Source organism: Dromiciops gliroides, chromosome 4 (assembly GCF_019393635.1).
Source record: "Dromiciops gliroides isolate mDroGli1 chromosome 4, mDroGli1.pri, whole genome shotgun sequence".
In the NCBI taxonomy this organism is placed as follows: domain Eukaryota; kingdom Metazoa; phylum Chordata; class Mammalia; order Microbiotheria; family Microbiotheriidae; genus Dromiciops; species Dromiciops gliroides.
In genome coordinates, this window is record NC_057864.1 from 117,294,544 (window position 1) to 117,315,706 (window position 21,163).

At 36.4% G+C, this 21,163-nt stretch overlaps 1 protein-coding gene across 1 annotated transcript in view; it reads right to left on the reverse strand.

Moving 5' to 3' along the window:
- USH2A (usherin) overlaps window positions 1-21,163 on the reverse strand; it is a 1,082,898-nt gene that overhangs the window by 566,441 nt on the left and 495,294 nt on the right. The window lies entirely within an intron of this gene.

The window sequence follows — 21,163 nt, forward strand, 5'->3', positions numbered from 1 at the left end:
TCCCAAGTAATCATTAGATTCTTCTTGACCAATTTTAATTTTTAGGGAGATATTTTCTTCAATGAGCTTTTGTACTTCTTTATCCATTTGGTCAATTCTGATTTTTTAAGGAGTTATTTTCTTTAGGGGGCTATAGAGACTACATACCAAAGATATCACTAAGATTTTATTTTATTAATTGTTCATTGAAAAATAGGATTTCATATCAGTCTGTGGAACTATTAGCTTTATTCTCTTGTATTTCAGCATGAGATTTAAAATATATATTCATAGTAAACACAGAGTATAAGAATCCTTAGCACAGGGAATGTATTTTACCTAAAATTTTGCATTTCTCTGAATGACTACAACTGTGCTCTAGAAACACAGCATTAGTACAAAATAAATCTTTGTTGTATTATATAAATTCAGAGGATATTTAGAGTAAGAAAGAACCTTAAAGATTAATTAGTTTAGACCCTTCATTTTACAGATGACTAAACTGAGGTCTACAGAGAAGAAATGACTTCCTTAAATCATGTAGCCAGTTGCTGTCATCTCCAGACTACAAACCAAGTGCCTCAACTCCTAATTTTGAGCTCTTCCCACTACTAATTAGCTTTATGGGAAGTTCCTCTAAGAAGTTATCATTTCAAACCATGCTTGCCTGTCTCATCAGAGATGTTATTCCTAAAACTTGGGTTTAGGTGGAGCCAAGATGGTGGAAAGGCAGTGACTTCTTGGAGCTCTCCTCCAAAACATCTCCAAATTCCTTTAAATAATGCCATAAGACAATTTCAGGAGCAGCAGAAGCTTCAAAAGGATGGGGTGAGATCATTTTTTAGCCAAAGACATATCAGAAGGTTGATGGGAAAGATCTGTTGTGTTGGTGTGAGAGTGGTGCAGAGCCCCACAGGAGTGCAATGCAGATCCAGCACAATTCAACGATCCATCCCCAGGCAGGCAGCTCCAGAGGATCCTCTCAGCTGCCTCTAGAACTAAACCCATGGACAGTGAGAGGGTCAGGAGTTTGGCCAGGGGGATATTATGGGGGTCTCTGCTGGCACTGAGGTGGGACTCTGTTGTTTTACCTGAGTTAGGATCCAGGTCACAGTCTTGAGTGGTGGCCCAGGTAGGGAAGGGGCTCAGGCACACCAGAACTTGCAGACATAGTGGAACAGGACTCTCTTCAAGGTCAGAGGGCAAGCAGGTCTGTGGTTGCTTGCAGACTAGAGCACAGGCCAAGGGAGTGCTGAATGTGCCTCTGCTTAAATCATCCCACCCAGGACCCCCTGAAGCTTGGGATGGTATGCCCTGGAAGCAGTGCCCAACCTTAAGGAGTTAAAAGTCAAGAAATAGACTGGCAGAATAAGCAGAAAAAAATGCTGATCCTAGAAAGTTTCTTTGGTGATAAGGAAAATCAAAATACTCCCTCATAGGAAGATAGCAAAGTCAAAGCTCCTACATCCAAAAGTTCCAAGAAAAATATGAACTGGTTTTTGGCTATGGAAGCACTCAAAGGGGACTCTGAAGCTAAGGTAAGAGAAGTAGACAGAAAAAATGGAAAGAGTTATGTCTGAAAGTAATGGGAAAAAAATCAACAGCATGAAAAGCCAAATGGAAAAAGGAGATACAAAAACTCTTTGAAGAAAATAATTGCTTAAAAATTAGAATTGAGCAATGGAAGCTAATGACTTTAAGAGAAATCAATAAAGCAAAACCAAAAGAATGAAAAAATAGAGGGCAATGTGAAATATCTCCTTGGTAAAACAGCTGACCTGGAAAATAGATCCAGGAGAGATCATTTGAAAATTATTGGACTACCTGAAATCCATGATAAAAAAAAGAGCTTAGACATTATCTTCCAAGAGATTGTTGGAGAAATTGCCCAGATATTCTAGAAGCAGAACATAAAATAGACAGTGAAAGAATCCCCTGATCACCTCCTGAAAGAGATCCCAAAATGAAAACTTCCAGGAATATTATAGCCAAATTTCCAAACTCCCAGGTCAAGGGCAAAGTATTGCAAGCAGCCAAAAAGAAACAATTCAAGTTCAGTGGAGCCACAGTCAAGGTAACACAAGATCAAGCAGATTCTACATTAAAGGATCAGAGGACTTAGAATATGATATTCTGGAGGGCAAAGGAAGTGGGATTATAACCAAGAAGCACTTACCCAGAAAAACTGTGTATAATCCTTCAGGGGAAAAATGGGAATTCAATAAAACAGAGTACTTTCAGACAATTGTGATGAAAAGACCTGAACTGAATAGACAATTTGACTTCCAAATACAAGACATTAGAGAAATATAAAAAGGACAGGGGGGGGAAAGCATAAGGTATATTTAAAAGGTGAAACTGTTTACATTCCTACATGAGAAGATGATACTTATAACTCATAATAACTTTCTAATTATTATGGCAGGTGGATGGAGTATATTTATACAGAGAGCACAGGTGTGAGTTGAAGATGAAGGGATGATATCTTTAAAAAATAAAATTAAGGGGTGAGAGGAATGCACTGGGAGAAAGGTAAAGGGAGAGGTAGAATGGAGTAAAGTGTCACATAAAAGAAGCAAGAAAAAACATATGGAGTGGACAGGAAGTTGGGGGAGGTTCAGGGGAGTAAGTGAGCCTTACTTTCATCATAATTGGCTCAAAGAGGGAATAATATACACACTCAGTTGGGAACAGTAATCTATTTTACCCTGCAAGAAAGTGGGAGGGGAAGGGGATAAGGAGTGGGTAGTTAAAAGGAGGAAGGGCCAATTGGGGGAGGGGGCAGTCAGAAGCAAAACATTTTTGAGGAAGGATAAAGAAAGAAGATAGAAAATAGAGTAAATATAATGAGGAGGCAATAGGATGGAGGGAAACACAGTTAGCGATCATTATTGTGAAAAAAATTTGAATCAGAGGCAAGAGCAATGTAAGATGATGAGGATGTTAAGGATGATGATGATAAAACATATGGTACTTTGCTGGGATTTCATGAAGAAAATTCTTTGTCAGGTATAAGGTACTATATAAATGTTATCTATTATATTTGTTTCAATAATCAACATCATGGGATTATTGTAAAGGAATTTCTTTAAAGTACTATATAAATGTAGTTTATGCTAAAAAAAAAATTATGCAGGGGCAGCTAGGTGGCTCAGTGGATAAAGCACTGCCCCTGGATTCAGGAGGATATAAGTTTAAATCTGACCTCAGACACTTGACACTAGCTGTGTGACCCTGGCCAAGTCACTTAGCCCTCATTGCCCTGCACAAAAAGCAAAAACAAAACCAAAACAAAACAAACAAAAAAGTGATGAGCAGGATGCTATCAGAAAAAAAATTGGAAAGACTTACATGATCTGATGCAAAATAACAGCAATATTGTAAGATGATCTGCTATGAATGACTTAGTTATGTTCAGCAATATAATAATCCAAAACAACTCAGAAGGATTTATGAAAAATGCAATCCAGCTACAGAGAAAGAAGTGATGATATCTGAATAGATTGAAGCATAATTTTTTGTTAGTTCCTTTTTCTAAAGTTTTTTTGTCTGTTTTCTTTCACAACCTAATGTGGAAATGTTTTGAATGACTGCACATGTATAACATATTAAACTGCTTGAGTTCTTTAGAGGGAGACAGGAGGGAGGAAGAGAATTTGGCACACGAAGTTTTAAAAATTGATGTTAAAATTTGTTTTTTACATGTAATTTGGGAAACTAAAATTCTGAATAAAATTTTTAAAACTTGGGTTTAAATAAAACATGGTATAAAAGTATTGCTATCATCTCTAATGATTAGAGAGATTTAAATTAAAACAACTCTGAGGTACCATCTGACACCTATCAGATTGGCTAAAATGACAAAAAAGGAAAATAATAAATGTTGGAGAAGCTGTGGGAAAATTGGAACACTAATTCTTTGTTGGTGGAGCTGTGAACTGATCCAACCATTCTGGAGAGCAATTTGGAATTATGCCCAAAGAGTGATAAAACTGTGCATACCCTTTGACCCAGCAATACCATTTTTGGGTCTTTTCCCCAAAGAAATCATGGAAGGGGGAAAGGGATCCACATGTACAAAAATATTTATAGCTGCTATGTAGGTGGTGGCAAGGAATTGGAAGTTGAGGGGGTGCCCATCAATTGGGGAATGGCTGGACAAGTTGTGGTATATGAATACAATGGAATACTATTGTGCTGTAAGAAATGATGAGCAGGAGGAGTTCAGAGAAACCTGGAGGGTCTTGCATGAGCTGATGATGAGTGAGATGAGCAGAACCAGAAGAACATTGTACACGGTATCATCAACATTGAGTGTTGATCTACTGTGATGGACTATATTCTTCTCACCAATGCAATAGTACAGAAGAGTTCCAGGGAACTCATGATAGAAGAGGATCTCCAAATCCAAGAAAAAAAAAAAAGAACTGCGGAGTATAGATGCTGAATGAACCATATTATTTCTTTTGTTTTTGGTGCTGTTGTCTTTTTCTATTTTGAGGTTTTTCATCAGTGTTCTGATTTTTTCTCTTATAACATGACTAATGCAGAAATAGGATTAATATTCATATATATATATATAAGAACATATATATATAACCTATATCAGATTACCTGCTGTCTAGGGGAGGGGAAAGGGAGGGGAGGGAGGGAGAAAAATCTGAAATTGTAAAGTTTGTATAAACAAAAGATGAGAACTATCTTTACATGTGATGAAAAAAAAATTCTTTATTAATTAAAAAAAATAAATAGAAACAAAGTTTATAAAATATCTGGGGAGCAATTTACCAAAGTACACAAAGGATGTATATAGCTGCTATTACAAAGTGCTCCTTAAAGAAACAAATTACAGATACTGTAGCTTAAGGAATATTCAGTGCTCAGGACTGGACTGTAGCAATAAAATAAAAATAATACTAAAGTTAAGTTTAAAAAAAAAGTATTGCTATCCATGTAGATTATGTATGTACACATGGGTTTGCTAAATGCTGCTCAAAAGAGACAAAAAGTCTTGTACTTTCTTGGTCAATACCCATTAAAGGGTAGAGGGAAATCATTAAAAGACTCTTCAGTTTGAATCCTCCCCACCAAATGTTTTTTTTTCCTCTTTCTTTTTCTTTTTTTTTTCTTTTTTTTGGTGAGGCAATTGGGGTTAAGTGACTTGCCCGGGGTCACACAGCTAGTAAGTGTCAAGTGTCTGAGGCCAGATTTGAACTCAGGTCCTCCTGACTCCACGGTTCGTGCTCTATCCACTGCGCCACCTAGCTGCACCCCCCCCCCACCAAGTGTTACTTCCAAAAATGATCATCACAAATAAGGAATAGGTTGTAAACTCATTTATCTGAGTACATAGCAAGCATAAATTCAAGAAATTATGAAGATTAGAATATACCAAGAAAATACAGAGAATGAATCAGGATTCCAGCTGGAACCAGTTTCCAAATAGAAAATGGAAAAGTGATATAGTTTAATGAAGGAGAAGGAGGAGGATGAAGGGGAGAAAATGAATCAGCTTATCAGCTGGGAATCTCAGTTCAACCTAAGATTTCACCCAAGGTGAAATCCCTCAAAGTCTGCAGGATGGCAAACTGGAAATCAGGGATATGTTGAGAATGTAGCTTCCCTTATGTGTCTATAGCTTCCAAAGTCTTTCGTTCTCTCCTCCCATGTCTGATATTTGTCCTGGATAGTTTCTAAAACCATGCATACCTACTCTCAGCAAAGAAATAATGAATTTTGCTCTTCCAAAGCTCATCACATCTTCTTCTCAGTCTTTCATAAAGCATTGCAGCAGTATCTTCTGTGCCATAAGGACAATCTTACATAAAATATATTGGGATTGGCTAGGAACCCAGGACAATAGTCATTGTATTTTACTCTACAGAAGCTAAATTAAATCCAGCAAAGTTACTGTTTTCCTAAAAAAAATGTAAATAAAGAATATTCTGAAGATGCCCTGAATTTCAAAGAATGGCCTGTATCATAGAAACAGATTTAGAACTTGACCTTAGAGGCCCATCTAGTCCAAGCCTTACCTTCACCTCATCTTATAGATGAGTACAATGAGACAAAGAAGCTCAGTAACTTAACTCCAGTTTCAGATCCAGCAAGTACATCAAGAGAATTTAAACTCAGGCCTTCCTGACCCTAAGCCTAACACTCTTTTACCTGTATACCTTATCACTTTCTCAAGATCACTCAGGTAGTAAATAGCAAAGTTAAAGTTTCAATACTGGTTCTTGATTCCAAATTTGTGGCCCTTTTCACAACATCATACTGCTTTCCTATTTCTTATTACTGTTGTTAATGCTACTATTATTGAGAAAAGTTGGCATTTGAGACATTTTTATTTTTAAAAACCCTTTTATTGTTTAGGTTGCTACTTTGCTTTATTTCATGCACTGTCTATTCTATGTGCTCAGAGACTGCAGGGCTTGGGGAAGACAATCAGTTTAATTTATTATAAAATATCCTAGCCCTTTTTATTCTACAAAAGATGTCCTGAGTAAGTTGTCCCTGATAGATCCTCATATCATAAGTCCCTGTGTAAAGCTTGTACAATGGACTCCCAGAATTTACATTCTACTGGTGTGTTATAAATAAGTAATAAGAACAGATTAGAATTATGCATTTACACCTACTTGTGAGAGTGAGATGCATAATTCAGAAGTGGTGCATCCTGATCCTTAAGAGAATGGTGAAGACTTCAATCCCTAGAGTTCAAATCAAGCTGTGTGTTTTTTCCTTCACTCCCTAGTACCCCATGCTGTTTTCTTTATTTTACTGATTAATCTAAATCTACAGCTAGGGGTTTTTTGGGTCCCAAGCTCTATAGAAATGATTCTCCATTAAGGATCTTTTCCTACAATCCTTATTCAGACAGAACTGGTACAGAAGCATATGATTTCTGATTTTAGAGCAGAAAATTTCAAAATATGCTCTGAACACAGCTCTCTGTCAGTCCATGGGCTATATGGGATCTTATATAATTTATTTACACCAAGAAAATGTTAAAAAATCATTCAACCTAAATAATTTACTTATATTAGATAAACAACAAAGAATGCATTAAATTTAAAACAGCAATTTCAATGGCATGGCAAATTAGGGCAACTGCCTCAGATTTCCTTCTAGGTGGGGGAAAGATTTGGAATGGGATTGAAGGCACTGATTCAGAGAAGGGGGGGAAAGAACAAGGTAGTTTTGCAAGATGGTACTAAAATAGCTGGGCAATAGTGAAACAGCCTGGACCCAGTGATCCCCTTCCCCTTCCACCATTTTCTCATAGGCTACATTGTACATTTGTGATAGCGCTTCCCTTTAATTTCCCTTTCAATGCTTCCCTTACTCATTTTTAAGAGACACGCTGGTTGGAAGAATAACCAATATAATTTGCCCTGACCCTTTACTCATCTAAAGATGGTCCTGAAAGTATGATATAGTCTCTGCCCTAGATAAACTTACTTTTTATAAAGGGCATTGTACTGGGGTTCAAATCCTGACTATAACATACTGCCTCTCAGTTTCCTCATCTGTAAAAAAATGAAGGGTTTGCACTAGATGGACTTAATGATGTTTCCATCTTTAAATCTATAATCCTAGATCTTTTTGGAAGGAAAAGACATGAACCTATGAAAAGTTAAATGTGAGCACAAGGTTCTTTTCCTGACCATTCTTTCCTCCCTTCCCCCCCCCACTTTCTTCTATCACTTAGAAATTTCATTTACTCCTGCAAATTCACAAACCACTACCTCTTGGGAGGTGATTCAAAAATCTTTACCTACATTCCTGACCTCTCTTTGAGCCTCAGTTGTATGTCTTCAGTTGCCTAGAGGACATTTCATCGTGGATGTCCCATCAGCATGTCAGACTGAACATGAATAAAAGCAAACTTATTGTTGTTCTCTCCCTGAATTGGTTCTTCCTTCTAGCTTTACAATTCCTCTCAGTGGAAACAGATTCTTTGCTAGAAACTGATGGCCCATGGCCATCTGATACCAATGTACATTTTCAGCCTTTTCCCATATAATGTTCCAGCTAGGAATGAGGTACTAGGTGGTATAGTGGAGAGAGCACGGGGTCTAGAGTAAGTAAAAGCTAAATTCAAATACTTAGTAACCATGCAATCCTCAGCAAGTCACTTAACCTCTGCCTGCTACAGTTTCATAAATTGTAAAATAGAAATGATAATAGCACCTACCTCCCTAGAATGTTGTGAGGATGAAATGAGATAATATTTATAAAGTATTTAGCACAGAGCCAGACACATGATTGTCACTAAATTAATGTTTGTTTCCTTCCTTCCTAAATGGAGCAATTCTGCTTTCATATACATATCTCCATTCTTTTGTTCATGATATCTGAAATATGCCCCCTCCCCTTCTTTGTCACAGTCTGACACAGCATATTTATCACTGGAGTTGGGATCAAAATGTCAGTTTAAATCCCATAACTAATATTTACTATTAGTGTTGTATGTATGCATGTATGTGTATGTGTATATGCATGTATACACATATGCACATACATATAGTATATATATGCATCGTGTATAAGTGTGTATGTGTATATATTTGTATATGTGTATGTATATATGTATATTATGGATGGCTGTGTATCACAATCCCTCTGAACTTCATTTCTTCACCTGTGCTGTTAAACCTTACAGGGCTATAAATATGAGGCTCAAATAAGATAAGATATAAAAAGCATCAGTCTTAAATTACTATCTGAATGTCAGTTGTCATTATTATTATTATTATTATCATTATTATACCCAACTCCAAGGCCACTTACTCTATAAAACATTCTCTGATTGCTACTATCCCAAATAACCTTCTCATCTGAGCTTACAAAGCACTTAGCTTTGTTCTTTCAATGAATGTATGTATTTTGGTACATTATAGCTTTCTGGGCATGTATCAATGCCCTTAGACCAATGTAATGAACACAGTATGTGCTTAAAAATATCTGTTGAGTTAAAGAGAATTGAATTTAGGGACATATATAATTAAATGTTTGATTAATGCATAAGATGTCAAATATACAAAAAAGAGGGGTTGGGGAAGGGGCTATCAGAAGAGTATTTTTCACCTTTTAAATATATATTCAATGTTTATCAGATACATCAACCTAGACATCCAGAAGATGTCTATTTAATTTTGAACTGTATAGGCATTAGTTTATGAATGTGATAGATCACTAGTTCACTAAACTTACTGGAATTATGTTTGGTCTAGTAATTACAATCATTTTAACATGGATTGTTTGGTGAAATAATATATTGATTTACAACCAGTCTCTTTTATGAATAGCCAATTTTTTGTGTAGACAAGCCTACAGTTCAAATGTTACTCTACAAGGCTTAAGAAATGTATAATTCCTACAACTTTACACTGCCATGGAATTACTTATTTATTAAAATAATACTCTATAATTCTGCCAATTTTAAGAGATGTTTCTAATTCTCTCAAAGAATACATGGAATATTTGCTTCTATTTTCCTCATTTTAAACTATTTTTTTATCTCTCAGCAGCATTTAAATGATGGTTTTATTATTTAACAGCATGAAACTTATCAACCATTTCCATGATAAATCCTTGTAATGCTTGGAATGATGCCACCTGCTGGAGATTTACTGTAGAAGAGCTCCACCCATGAGGTGAAGGTCTTTGAGGGCAAGACCATGTGTCTTTTCTTTGGCATCAGGAAGTGACGTTTGCTTGTGGGAAGAAGAAGGGGGAGCCTGGCGCTCTGACTCTGGCTCTTTCCTGTGGACTCTGGTGGAGAGGGGAGCTAGAAATGCGCTCTCCCTTTAATAGATATATGAATGTAGGCCTTTCTCTCTCTCTTTACCAAATTCTTATTCTCCTTAATAAATGCTTAAAAGTCTAACTCTTGCTAAAGCTTATAATTTATTGGCAACCACTCATTAGAGATTTTAGACAGTTTTGCTAAAATTTTAGCCTTAACATCCTCTACTCAGAGAAAGGGAAGGCTGCAATCTATTGATTCTTTTGTGCCTGCTATTGGTCAGGCATTGGGCAAAGAAAGGCAAAATACACTCCGTACTCTCAAAGAGCTCACAGTATAACTGGGGAGAAAATAGGCTTACATCTATCTACAAATAAAGCTAGGTGGAATAGTAGACAGAGTCCTGGTCAGGAAGACCCAAGTTGAAATACAAATTGACATACCCTAGATATGTAACCTTGGGCAAATCACTTAAGCTATTTGCCTCAATTTACTTGTCTATAAAATAGAGATAATAATAGCACCCACTTCCCAAGGTTGTTGGCAGAATCAAATGACAATATTTGTAAAGTGCCAAGAACATAGTAAGCACTATTTGTTAATTATATACATGATAAATTGGAAATAAACAATAAAAACAAGGCACTGGAATTAAGAGGAGTTGGGAAAGGATTCTATTAGAAAGTGGGATTTTAGCTGGGACTTGAAATAAGCTTAGGAGGTTAAGAGGCAGAGATGAGAAGAAAACATTCCAAGCCAACCCAGTGAAAAGTAAAGTCAGGAGAGAGAGTTTGTCTGAGAAACAGTAAGGAGTCCAGGGTCAATGGATCATAGTATATATGGGAAGCTTTAAGACAAAAAGTTGAGGGAGGGAGAGAGGAAAATATTATGAAGGCCTTATAATGTGAAGGTGAAGCTTTTATTTTGGACCCTAGAGGTAAAAGGGAGCCACCAGAATTTAATGACTAGAAGGGACATGTAACATAGTCAGACCTACTTTTTAGGAAGATCACTTTGATAACTGAGTCAAAGATGCAATGAAATTAGGGAGATATTTGTGGCAAGAAAACCAACAAGCTGGCTATTATATTTCATTATCGGTACATGAAGAATCAGATTATTTGGGTCATAAAAATAATAGTCACTAAAGATCTGTACTATATACTACCAAGGCATTTTACAGAGGTGGAAGTGAATCACAATGACACCTAAGGTAGTACTTTTAGACACTCTATCCGCAAGAGATTTCTATCTAAAGAGTATTTTGATGAAATTTCTTGGCCAACAGTACATTCCATATACATCTGGTTTTTAAATATAAGGCTTAGTAAAAATTTAAAAAAAACAATTATCAATGGATCACTATTTGAAAATTAGTCTATTATAAAAGCATTTTAGGGTAAGATTAGTTTTAATAATGAATAAAGTAGCTAGAATTAATTCAATTTTATTTTATCCATTTATAGTTCCTATCAACACCAACACTCTGCTAAGTATCTACAAATACTAAACTTGACAAAAACTGGTATGGAGTCATTAGAAATTATATAGATTCCAAAGTATATTTACTTATCCCTAGAGTAGAATGTTAATTCTTAGAGTACAGAGATTGCTTCCTTTTCATCTTCATATCCCCCCAAACTATGACAATTCCTTGCACAAAGTAGGCATTTTAATAAAAGCTTGTGGATTAAATGATTATCCAAAGCATTAACAGTTTTTGGTCCTTGTTAAAGGTACTCATTTGCTTTTAGAAACAAATTCAAAATTATTTTTCTGAAATAAAACCTATGCACCATACAGTGGGGGAAAAATACTATATTTAGAGTAAAAGAAGCTGGTATCTCAGTTCAGCTACCTACTACCAGCATTAACTCAGACAAGTAATTTAACCTGTAGGCTTCACTTTCCTCCTTGGTAAAATGAGAAGATTAGAGGTCACATTAGATGACCTCTAAAGTCCCCCACAAGATTCTAAATTCTATGATTCTATGGAATATATATTTCTGCTGAGCTATTGATAGTTTGGTGCAGACATACCTTATTTATTATACTTTGCTGTATTGTTTTTCACAGATATTGCCTTTTAAAAAAGTTTTTACAAAAAGAAGGTTTGTGGCAAACCTACATTGGACATATCTATTGACACCATTTTCTCAACAATGTGTCCTCACAGCTAATCTCTGTGCCACAATTTTTTTTTTTAGTGAGGCAATTGGGGTTAAGTGACTTGCCCAGGGTCACACAGCTAGTAAATGTTAAGTGTCTGAGGCCAGATTTGAACTCAGGTACGCCTGACTCCAGGGCCGGTACTCCATCTACTGCACCACCTAGCTGCCCTTTCTGTGCCACATTTTGGTAATTCTTACCAAACTTGCCAAATTTCAAACTTTTTTCATTATTATTATGTTTGTTATGGTGATTCGGGATCAAATATCTTTGTTGTTACTATTGTAATTGTTTGGTGGTGGTGGGGGTGCACCAAGAACCATACCCATATAAGAAGGCAAATTTTAATCAATAAATGTTTTATGTTTATATGTGTTCTGACTGCTCCACCAATTGGGCATCCCCTGTCTCTTTCCCTCTCCTCAGGCATCCCTCTTCCTTGAGACACAATAATATAGAAATTAAGCCAATTAATAACCTTACAATAGCCTCTAAGTGTTCAAATGAAATGAAGAGTCAATCCATGTGGCCAACTTCATTTTACAAACTTGCAACAGCCACCACAACATTCAGCAGCCACGAACTTACCGGTCAACAGCCATCACATTGAAACAAAACTCTCTACTAGCAAAAAGGTTACAGCTCACTGAAGGATTAAAGCATGGTAAGCATTTTTTTCAGCAATAAAATATTTTTAATTAAGGTATGTGCATTTTTTAGACATACTGCCATTGCATACTTAATAGACTATGGTACAGTATATACATAACTATATATATATATATATATGTGTGTGTGTGTGTATGTATGTATATATTTGTGTATGTCTATATATATACACATATACACATATGTATATGTATATATGTATACTATATGTTTCATATACATATACATACATACATATATATATATACACACACACATGCACTGGGAAGCCAAAACATTTGTATTTCATTTTATTGTGATACTTACTTTATTATTCCAATGCTCTGGGACCAAACCTGCAATATCTCCAAGGTATGCTTGTGAAAAGAGTACTAGACTTTCAGTCAGGTGACTTGGATTTATATCCAAACTCTGAGACTTGGAACATTATCCATAAGAATAGGAGGGGTGATATAACTGTCTGAACCTCAGTTTCCATATCCATAAGTTAGTGACAATACATACACCATTGACTTTACACAGTTGTTGTGAGAAAAGTGCTTTGTAAACTTAAATTGCTATATAAATGTGAGTAATTATTATTTTACATAACAATTCAGATGCCATCCTAGATTCAGAAATGCACTGTTTTACGTGGCATAGCTCTTTATCACATACTTATTTCAACCACTTTAATTTATATTGCCTCAATAAATTACAGGATAAAATGTTAAATGGTTCCGGAAGAATATTTGTGCAAAATTACCAATCTTGCTGTATCTACATTGATGGAAACTTGAACTACTTATGATAAGGGCTAATTTAGTAAAGAGCTCAAGTTTCACTGATTAAATAACAAATTATAAAGAGAAATTAGTGGCAAAGTACTTATAGACATCAAATTCATGGTAATACATTATCTCTAGGGTTTCAGCCATTGGTTTAGCATGCTTGCTTTCCCAAATCCTCCTTTCTTTCCTCAGACACTATATAGAAAATTACTGATTTGAAGAGAAAAATGACAACATTGCTAAATAAGGATCCTGCATACAGATGTTCATTAGCCATATCCATCTGATGAACAGGGGAAGGAAATCAACAGGTATCCATTTATCCTGCCATAGCTATAGGCATTATCCTATCTTTTTATATATGCTTTATGGTTCTACCATGATTGAAATTATAATGAACTCCTTTTCTCCGATATTTCATAACAGTCATTTGAAAAGGTTTTGATTTTCTGCATTACTTAAAGAATTCCAATCTGGTATTTTTCTCAAATGTTATTATTAATGTTAAGTTAATTTGTGGTTTATGAGAAGTTTTTATTGGCAGTGTAACTTTTTAAATTGTTTATTTATGGTGAAAGAACTGAATAAAACTGTCATCAAAATAAAATAAAGAAAAGGCAAATTTGGTATCCAAATTTCAATTTTTATGAAATGTTTCTGTCAGGGGAAGATTGCCATAAATATTATATTTGCAATGAACACTGAAATGTGCTGGAGTTCAGTGCAGACTAAAAGTCGTATATAGGTTTATGTATATGTAAACAATTTAAATGATTTATATTAAAAACTCAGTTTAAGTTTCTAGTAATGATTCAAATGGGGCAAAATCTCTTAAAATTTTATGTATACAAATATATTCACATATAGATACATCTATATATACAATCTCCTCCATGTTTAGAGTCCCAATCTGATATAATTTATAACCTCTATCCTCTTGATTTTTTGCATAATAGAGCTACAAAAGTGGCAGCAAGTGGCTTTCTAATCTCCTCAACATAAAATGGATATTCAACTATTTGCATATTTGGCACTATATCCAAAGGAGATGCAAGGTAGATACATCCTTGTGCAATGGGAAGAAAAAGAATACAGGAATATTATTATTCCAAATATACTGGTAAACCTTAGGCTGTGTAAGGAAGGTGTTTCCAAAATGTACTTATTTCTCTGGATCTAAAACTTTCCATTTATTTTTTTTGTTTGTCCATTCATTCATTCATTCATTTATTCATTTGTTCATTTGTTCATTCATTTGTTTGTTCCTTCCTTCCTTCCTTCATTCATCTATTTATTTACTTATCTGGCCATTCATCCATTTATTTATTTATCTATCCATTCATTCATTCATCTCTTTCTTCATTTGTTTGTTTATTTCCTTATTCATTCACTCATTCATCTATCTATCTATCAATCTATTTATTTATTTATATATACATTCATTTAGTTATTTATTTTGCATCTGGGGATCAACATGAAACTATAAAAAGTGATAAATGTAAAAATAAGTTAGCAACAGAATTTGCCAAGTCAATCAAATATTGTTCATTTGTGAATGCATTGGAAGGTCATAGTAGCTATCATTTTAAAAAAATTCTCTGGGTCATAAAATCATTTTTTTAAAAACTTGGGTCATCTAGGTGGCACAGTGGATAGAGCACTGGGTTTGGAATCTGGAAGACTTATCTTCTTGAATTCAAATCTGACCTCATATACTTACTAGTCATGTGACCCTGGACAAGTCACTTAACCCTGTTTGCCTCAGTTTCCTCATCTGTAAAATGACTTGGAGAAGGAAATAGCAAACCACTCCAGTATCTCTGCCAGAAAATGCCAAATGGAGTCACAAAGAGTCAGATGCAACTGAAATGACTGAATAACAACAAAAGGTGATAAAATATGTATTTTGTGGACAAACTAAAAACAAATTTTTGTTAATTTTTTTTAAACTTTAGACATTGAGGAGATTAGGAAAGATAGTAGAGTAGGAGAAAGCATGTCTCTGCCTCAACTATCCCAATGAAGATAAAGGAAAAACTGTCAGGATGAGGTACTGACCTGGAAATCCAAGGAGAAACAACAGCATGTCATTTTTTTTCTAACCCAGTAATAAATATTAGCCCATAGGCAAGTGATGAGGGTTGGGACTACAGCTCTGTCACATTGACCTAGGAGTAGGCTCACAGATTCAACCCATGGGCACTGACCAGTGCTCTATTACTGTGACTGTAGGGCAGGAATGTGCACTCAGCTCACAGGTTGATTTACAACTCAGTCACTGTGACTTTAGAGCAGAATCACTGACGTTTCTAGAGGACCCATGACCAGTTGACCAGGTGAGGGTGCATAGATAGCACTTTTGATCCAAGTGATTACTAAGTACTCAAATGAGATGAGGACAGTGACTTCTGAATCAGGAATAGTTTTATGGTTTCATCATTCTGAAGCTGTAGTCAGCTGTGCCCAATGTCAGACCACAAACTGAAATGTGCATTCCCCCTAGGCCCTGAACAGAGCCTAAGATCTTGAAGAACTAAAAAATACAGTGTTGTGGCTATAGATAATACATATTAAGACCATAGAATGCACCAGCTTTTCCTTTGGACATACGTGGAACCTAACTAACCCTAGGATTACAGGAGGAAATGAAGGAAGAGGATTTCTGAGTCATGTGACCAACAATATGGAAGGCTAGACATACCCAAAAAGGTATGTGTGACAGATTGCAAGAATTTTAATTGTTTTCCCCCACTATTCCAACATTGTACTAGCAATGGTTTGCCATAACTTTTTCATGGCTACCAGTGGAATGAGATGTATTATTTTCTTCAAAGTATTTAACACACAGAAACCCTGAGGGCCTTCCCCTCCCAGACTTACTTACTTTCAGTTTCTTTCTTTCTTTCTTTCTTTCTTTCTTTCTTTCTTTCTTTCTTTCTTTCTTTCTTTCTTTCTTTCCTTCCTTCCTTCCTTCCTTCCTTCCTTCCTTCCTTCCTTCCTTCCTTCCTTCCTTCCTTCCTTCCTTCCTTCCTTCCCTCCATTCATTTATTATTTATTTTGACTGGGTAAAGGAGATCAACCTTTGCCTCATTTCTTACCTAGCCTTAGTCACTGAATGAATGTCCCCTCAAGCAAACTGAGTCTTGGGAAAGACCTTAGCTTAAAAGGGGCAAGGTCTCCCTTTGAACTCAGGGCCATCTCCAGTCATCCTGATGTAATATCTCGCCACTAAACCCAGACGGCTCTGGAGGAGAGAGTGAAGCCACTGACTTTGCACAGCCCTCCCTCACTTAAATCCAATTCAATGCAAATTATTATATCACCTCCCAATGGCACAGTCCTCTATGTGAATGGATAAATCACAACAAACAGCAACAATTTTCCACATAGACTACTGTTACAGGTATAGAGATTTATGCAATAATTTGTCAGTAAATTTTTTATCTAAAGTATTCAAACTGGCCTTCTTTAGCTTACACAATTTAGGTAAATCTTTTTTTGTTGTTGTTTTTTTGTATTGTGTTTTCTAGGAACAAACCAGCACTTTGTTTTGGAAATTCACCTAATCAGAATAAATCAATGTATATAATACCACCCTGTCTCCACTGTAAATCAATAGGCTTACTTTGAATAAAAAGTAGAAAAGCAAATATATGACATAGAAGTTCACCTAATTTTTTTTTCATTCATTTCAACAAACACTTAAGCATTTATACTTTGTAAGTCATTGTGCTAGGTGCTTGGGACTCAATGCAAAATGAGCTAGTTCCTCAAAAAGCTTACATTCTACTGGGGAAGCACATGTATACAGAGCAGTAAAAAGAAGATAATTTTAAGAGAAAGAGCATGACTCAAATGGAGGATCAGGGAAAAAATCTCAGGGGTGGCCCAATGGGAAAACGTTTAAAGGAAGATAAAAATTTAAGAATTTTACAAAGAAAATACAGGGACAGAATGCATTTATAGCATGGGAAGGGCTGGTATAAATAGAAGCAGTGATATGAGATAATGTCATTTTAAGAAAACAGCAAGACCTGATGTGTAGTACCTGCCTCTAATTCTGAATTTTGGAAGGCCTAGAATTGGTGGACCTCTTGTGCTCAGCATTTCTGAGATTCAATATAGCTAAGACCCATTGGTTGTGCATACCTAGACTGGCACCAGAATGGTGAGCCTCCAAAAAAAGGGAACCCCTAGGCTGCCTATGAAGAGCATAACTAGCCCATATTGGAAATGCACCAAGTTAAAGCTCTGGTGGCTATTGGTATTGGGATCTGGTCATGATGGCTGCTGCACTAATAGTCTAGGCAAGGTAGGGAGAAACAGTTGAGAGAAGGGAAGTGGGAACAGGGTTGGGCTGAAGATAGAGAAAAATAGAAAGAGAGAAAGGAAAAGTGAGGATGAGAGAAGGAAGGGGAAAGAGGTAGAGAAGGAAAGGGAAAGAGGGAAGGGATAAAGGAAAAGAGGGAGGAAACAGAGGGAAGTAGGAAAAACAAAGAGAGGGACATATAGGGGACTAAGAAGGTAAAATCCAGTGGGTAGGACAGAACAGTAATGTCATAGAAACCAAGGGAGGAGAGAGTATCCAGGATCACAGAAAGGTCAACAAGAGTAAAGATACTAGGAGGATGAAGGCTAAGGAAAGATTACTGAATTTGTTGGTTAATAAATCACTGGCAACTTTTTTTTTACTGGTAAATTTTAAGAAAGCACTTTGAATAGAATTGTAAGGCTGGTAGGCAGATTGCTAGGGGCTGGAAGGTATGTGGGTTCAGAAGTGCAGAATTCATGCTAGGGGTTTGACAGTAAGAAGTGAGTTATTAAACTTCAAAAGAAGGTGTTTGTGTCTTTGATGATGAGAAGAAAGACTGGTACATGTTAGGCATGAGAAAGGTAGTCAGCCAATAAGGAGAAAGAAGACAGGGAAGGAATGATTGATAGGTCAAGCTCCTTGCAGACATCGGAGGGAATGGGATCTAGGGTCCAAGTACCAATGTAAGCATCAGCACAGAAAAGGGATATCTCCCCCTCAGAAATTAAAGTAAAGGAAAAGAGCCTATATACAGTTGTAGAATAGGTGTGAGATATTAGAGAAGGGGAAATAAGGGAATTCATGGTGGGCATAATGAAGATGTCAATATAGTATTTGTATATTGGCAGGACTAATTAGAATAGACTAGATTAAGATAATGTTCATCATTGTTTTGCTTTACAAACATATAGCTCTCCCAAATTCATAATGAAAACCTGTGATATGGATCCTTTGCTGCTTAAAGACAGCTTACAGGCTAACACCTCTGATGGTGATAATATAGCGTTCCAACTGCAGCTCGTTTAAAAGAATCTAGAGATTGGGACTAGCCTTATGATGCTGACTATGAAAATAATACACACAGCCACAAAGAAACAGAATGTTGCAAATTGTGTCTTTTTCTAAGGATGCTCTGACCCTCTGTGTTCTCCTAGCATTGAAACCTTTGGTCCAGATCCAATACAACATTTCTTCAATCACCTAGAAAACTCTTTTTGATCTTTGTACTATACTCTTGCTTTTGATCACAACAATGCCTCTGCCTCTCAGCACTTTGTATCCCTGACAACCATCTGTAGCTCCAGATGACAAAACTAAAACTTGCTGCCCATTCCTGTGTCAGAAACTTCTGAATATATTTGTTCTTCCATCCTCAGTACATAAGTTGTTGGATTCATATAAGGCTTTTGGCCTGGTAGTTAACAGAATGGGAGTAGAAGTTAAAATACGTGTATGCCAGGACTAGCTAATCATGCTAATTAACTTTATAGCCTTAGCAATTTACAACTTCCTTTAGTCTATTTCTTCATCTTCATAGAAAGAAAAGTGGAATCTCATATTCTCTAGAAGCACTTTGTACATTCATTCACAATGATCAAATCATATTTATATCTGGATATGTCATGAGGTGCCTATTTGGTGCATTGGATAGAGTGCTGGACCTGGAGTTAGGAAGACTTGAGTTCAAATCTAATCTCAGATACCTCCTAGCTTTCTATGACCTTGGGTAAGTCACTTAACCTCTGTCTCTTTCAGTTTCCTCATCTGTAAAATGAAGATATTAAGAGTACCTACCTCCCAAGGTGGTTATAAAGATAAAATGAAATAATATGTGTAAAGTGCTTTGCAAATTTCATGAAGCATTCATCACTTAGGAAATGATTTTCCCAATACTAGTTTCATGTTCCCTCCTGTACTTCAACATGAGGTAGAGAACATATTCCTTGTTTCCTACTGCTACTTTCAAAGTCTCCTGCTGCTGCCACCATGCAGCAATCCATCAGAGGATCACTATCCAGATGCAATACCCAATCCGGATCCTGGTGGCACTTACCTACCAACCCCCAGGTTTCTCTTTCTTTTGTCTTAATTCAGTACCTAGCTCACAATTTTCCTCTAAAATCTGCTGTGTCTATAGCCTGGGAGACTTCATCATATATGTCAGTGTTCCCTCAACCACCCTAAACTACCAAGTTACTTATACTCTTCAACTCTCATAACCTACTCTTTCACTATACCTGAGCCACACACCAGGTTTAGTTTTTCCAGGACCAATAAGTATACCACTTCTGAGAGGAAGAATTCTGAGATTCATTGATTTGATAACTTAGAATTCATCTTTCCTTACACATCACTCCTTCTGAACCTCATCTTCCTTCTCACTGATCTCCCCCATTCATAGGATCAGTGAGAATTTGGAAGGGTCCTCAGAAGCCATCTAGTCCAATGTCACCATTATAGAGATGATTCCTTCATCTCTCCACTCCTCAGTTCATTCCCAGGCTTTTATCCTTAATTTGCTTTCAATTTCCTCCCTTTCCATTCTTGACCACACACTTAAGTAGTTCAATATTTCAGTGTCTTCTATTCTCAAACCCCTTTGTCCTATAACATCCCATGCTTTGTCAAGCCCCCATGCAGGTTCACTTTTTTGTGGGGCAATGGGGGTTAAGTGATTTGCCCAGGGTCATACAGCTAGTACGTGTCAAGTATCTGAGGCCGGATTTGAACTCAGGTACTCCTGAATCCAGGGCTGGTACTTTATCCACTGTGCAACCTAGCTGCCCCAGGTTCACTTTTACAATCATCTTCTTCCTTTCTTGCTTATGTGCCACTGAATGAACCTGGAGTAAATCATGAAGTCATGCTGCTAAGTAACTCTATAACAACCTTGAGAGTTATGTTATTATTATCCTCATTCCACAGCTGAGGAAACTGAGGCAGACAGCATTTTTGTAACTTGTCCAGGATTACATAACTAGCAAGAGTCTGAGAATAGATTTGAACTCAAGTTTTCCTAACTCCCAACCCTGTGCACTATCCATTGGAGCACCTAGCTGTTCATGAAATGAAGTTTCTAGATACATTTGGGGATAAGGTGAAACCAATTCCTTTATTCCCCTCTTTGAAGAGAACCTGGGAGGCAGGTTTTCATTAAACTTTAACTTCTTTATGTTTCTCTGATTTCATTGACTGAGAAAGATATCAATCTGGATATGCTATTTTTTCTTTAATAGACTATAAGATTAAAGATGTGACTATAAGTAGAACTTAGTTCAATAGCCTTCTGCCTATTAACATCACTGGGAATGTGACAAGGTAATATATGAGCTCACCTAAGGTGCCTTCCCGGGTCAAAAAGGATGGTCTGCAAAAATATTTATAGCAGCTCTTTTTGTGGTAGCTAAGAATTGGGGAATGGCTAAACAAGTTGTGGTATATGATGGTGATGGAATATTATTGGGCTATAAGAAATGACAAGCAGGATGATTTCAGAAAGACCTGGAAAGA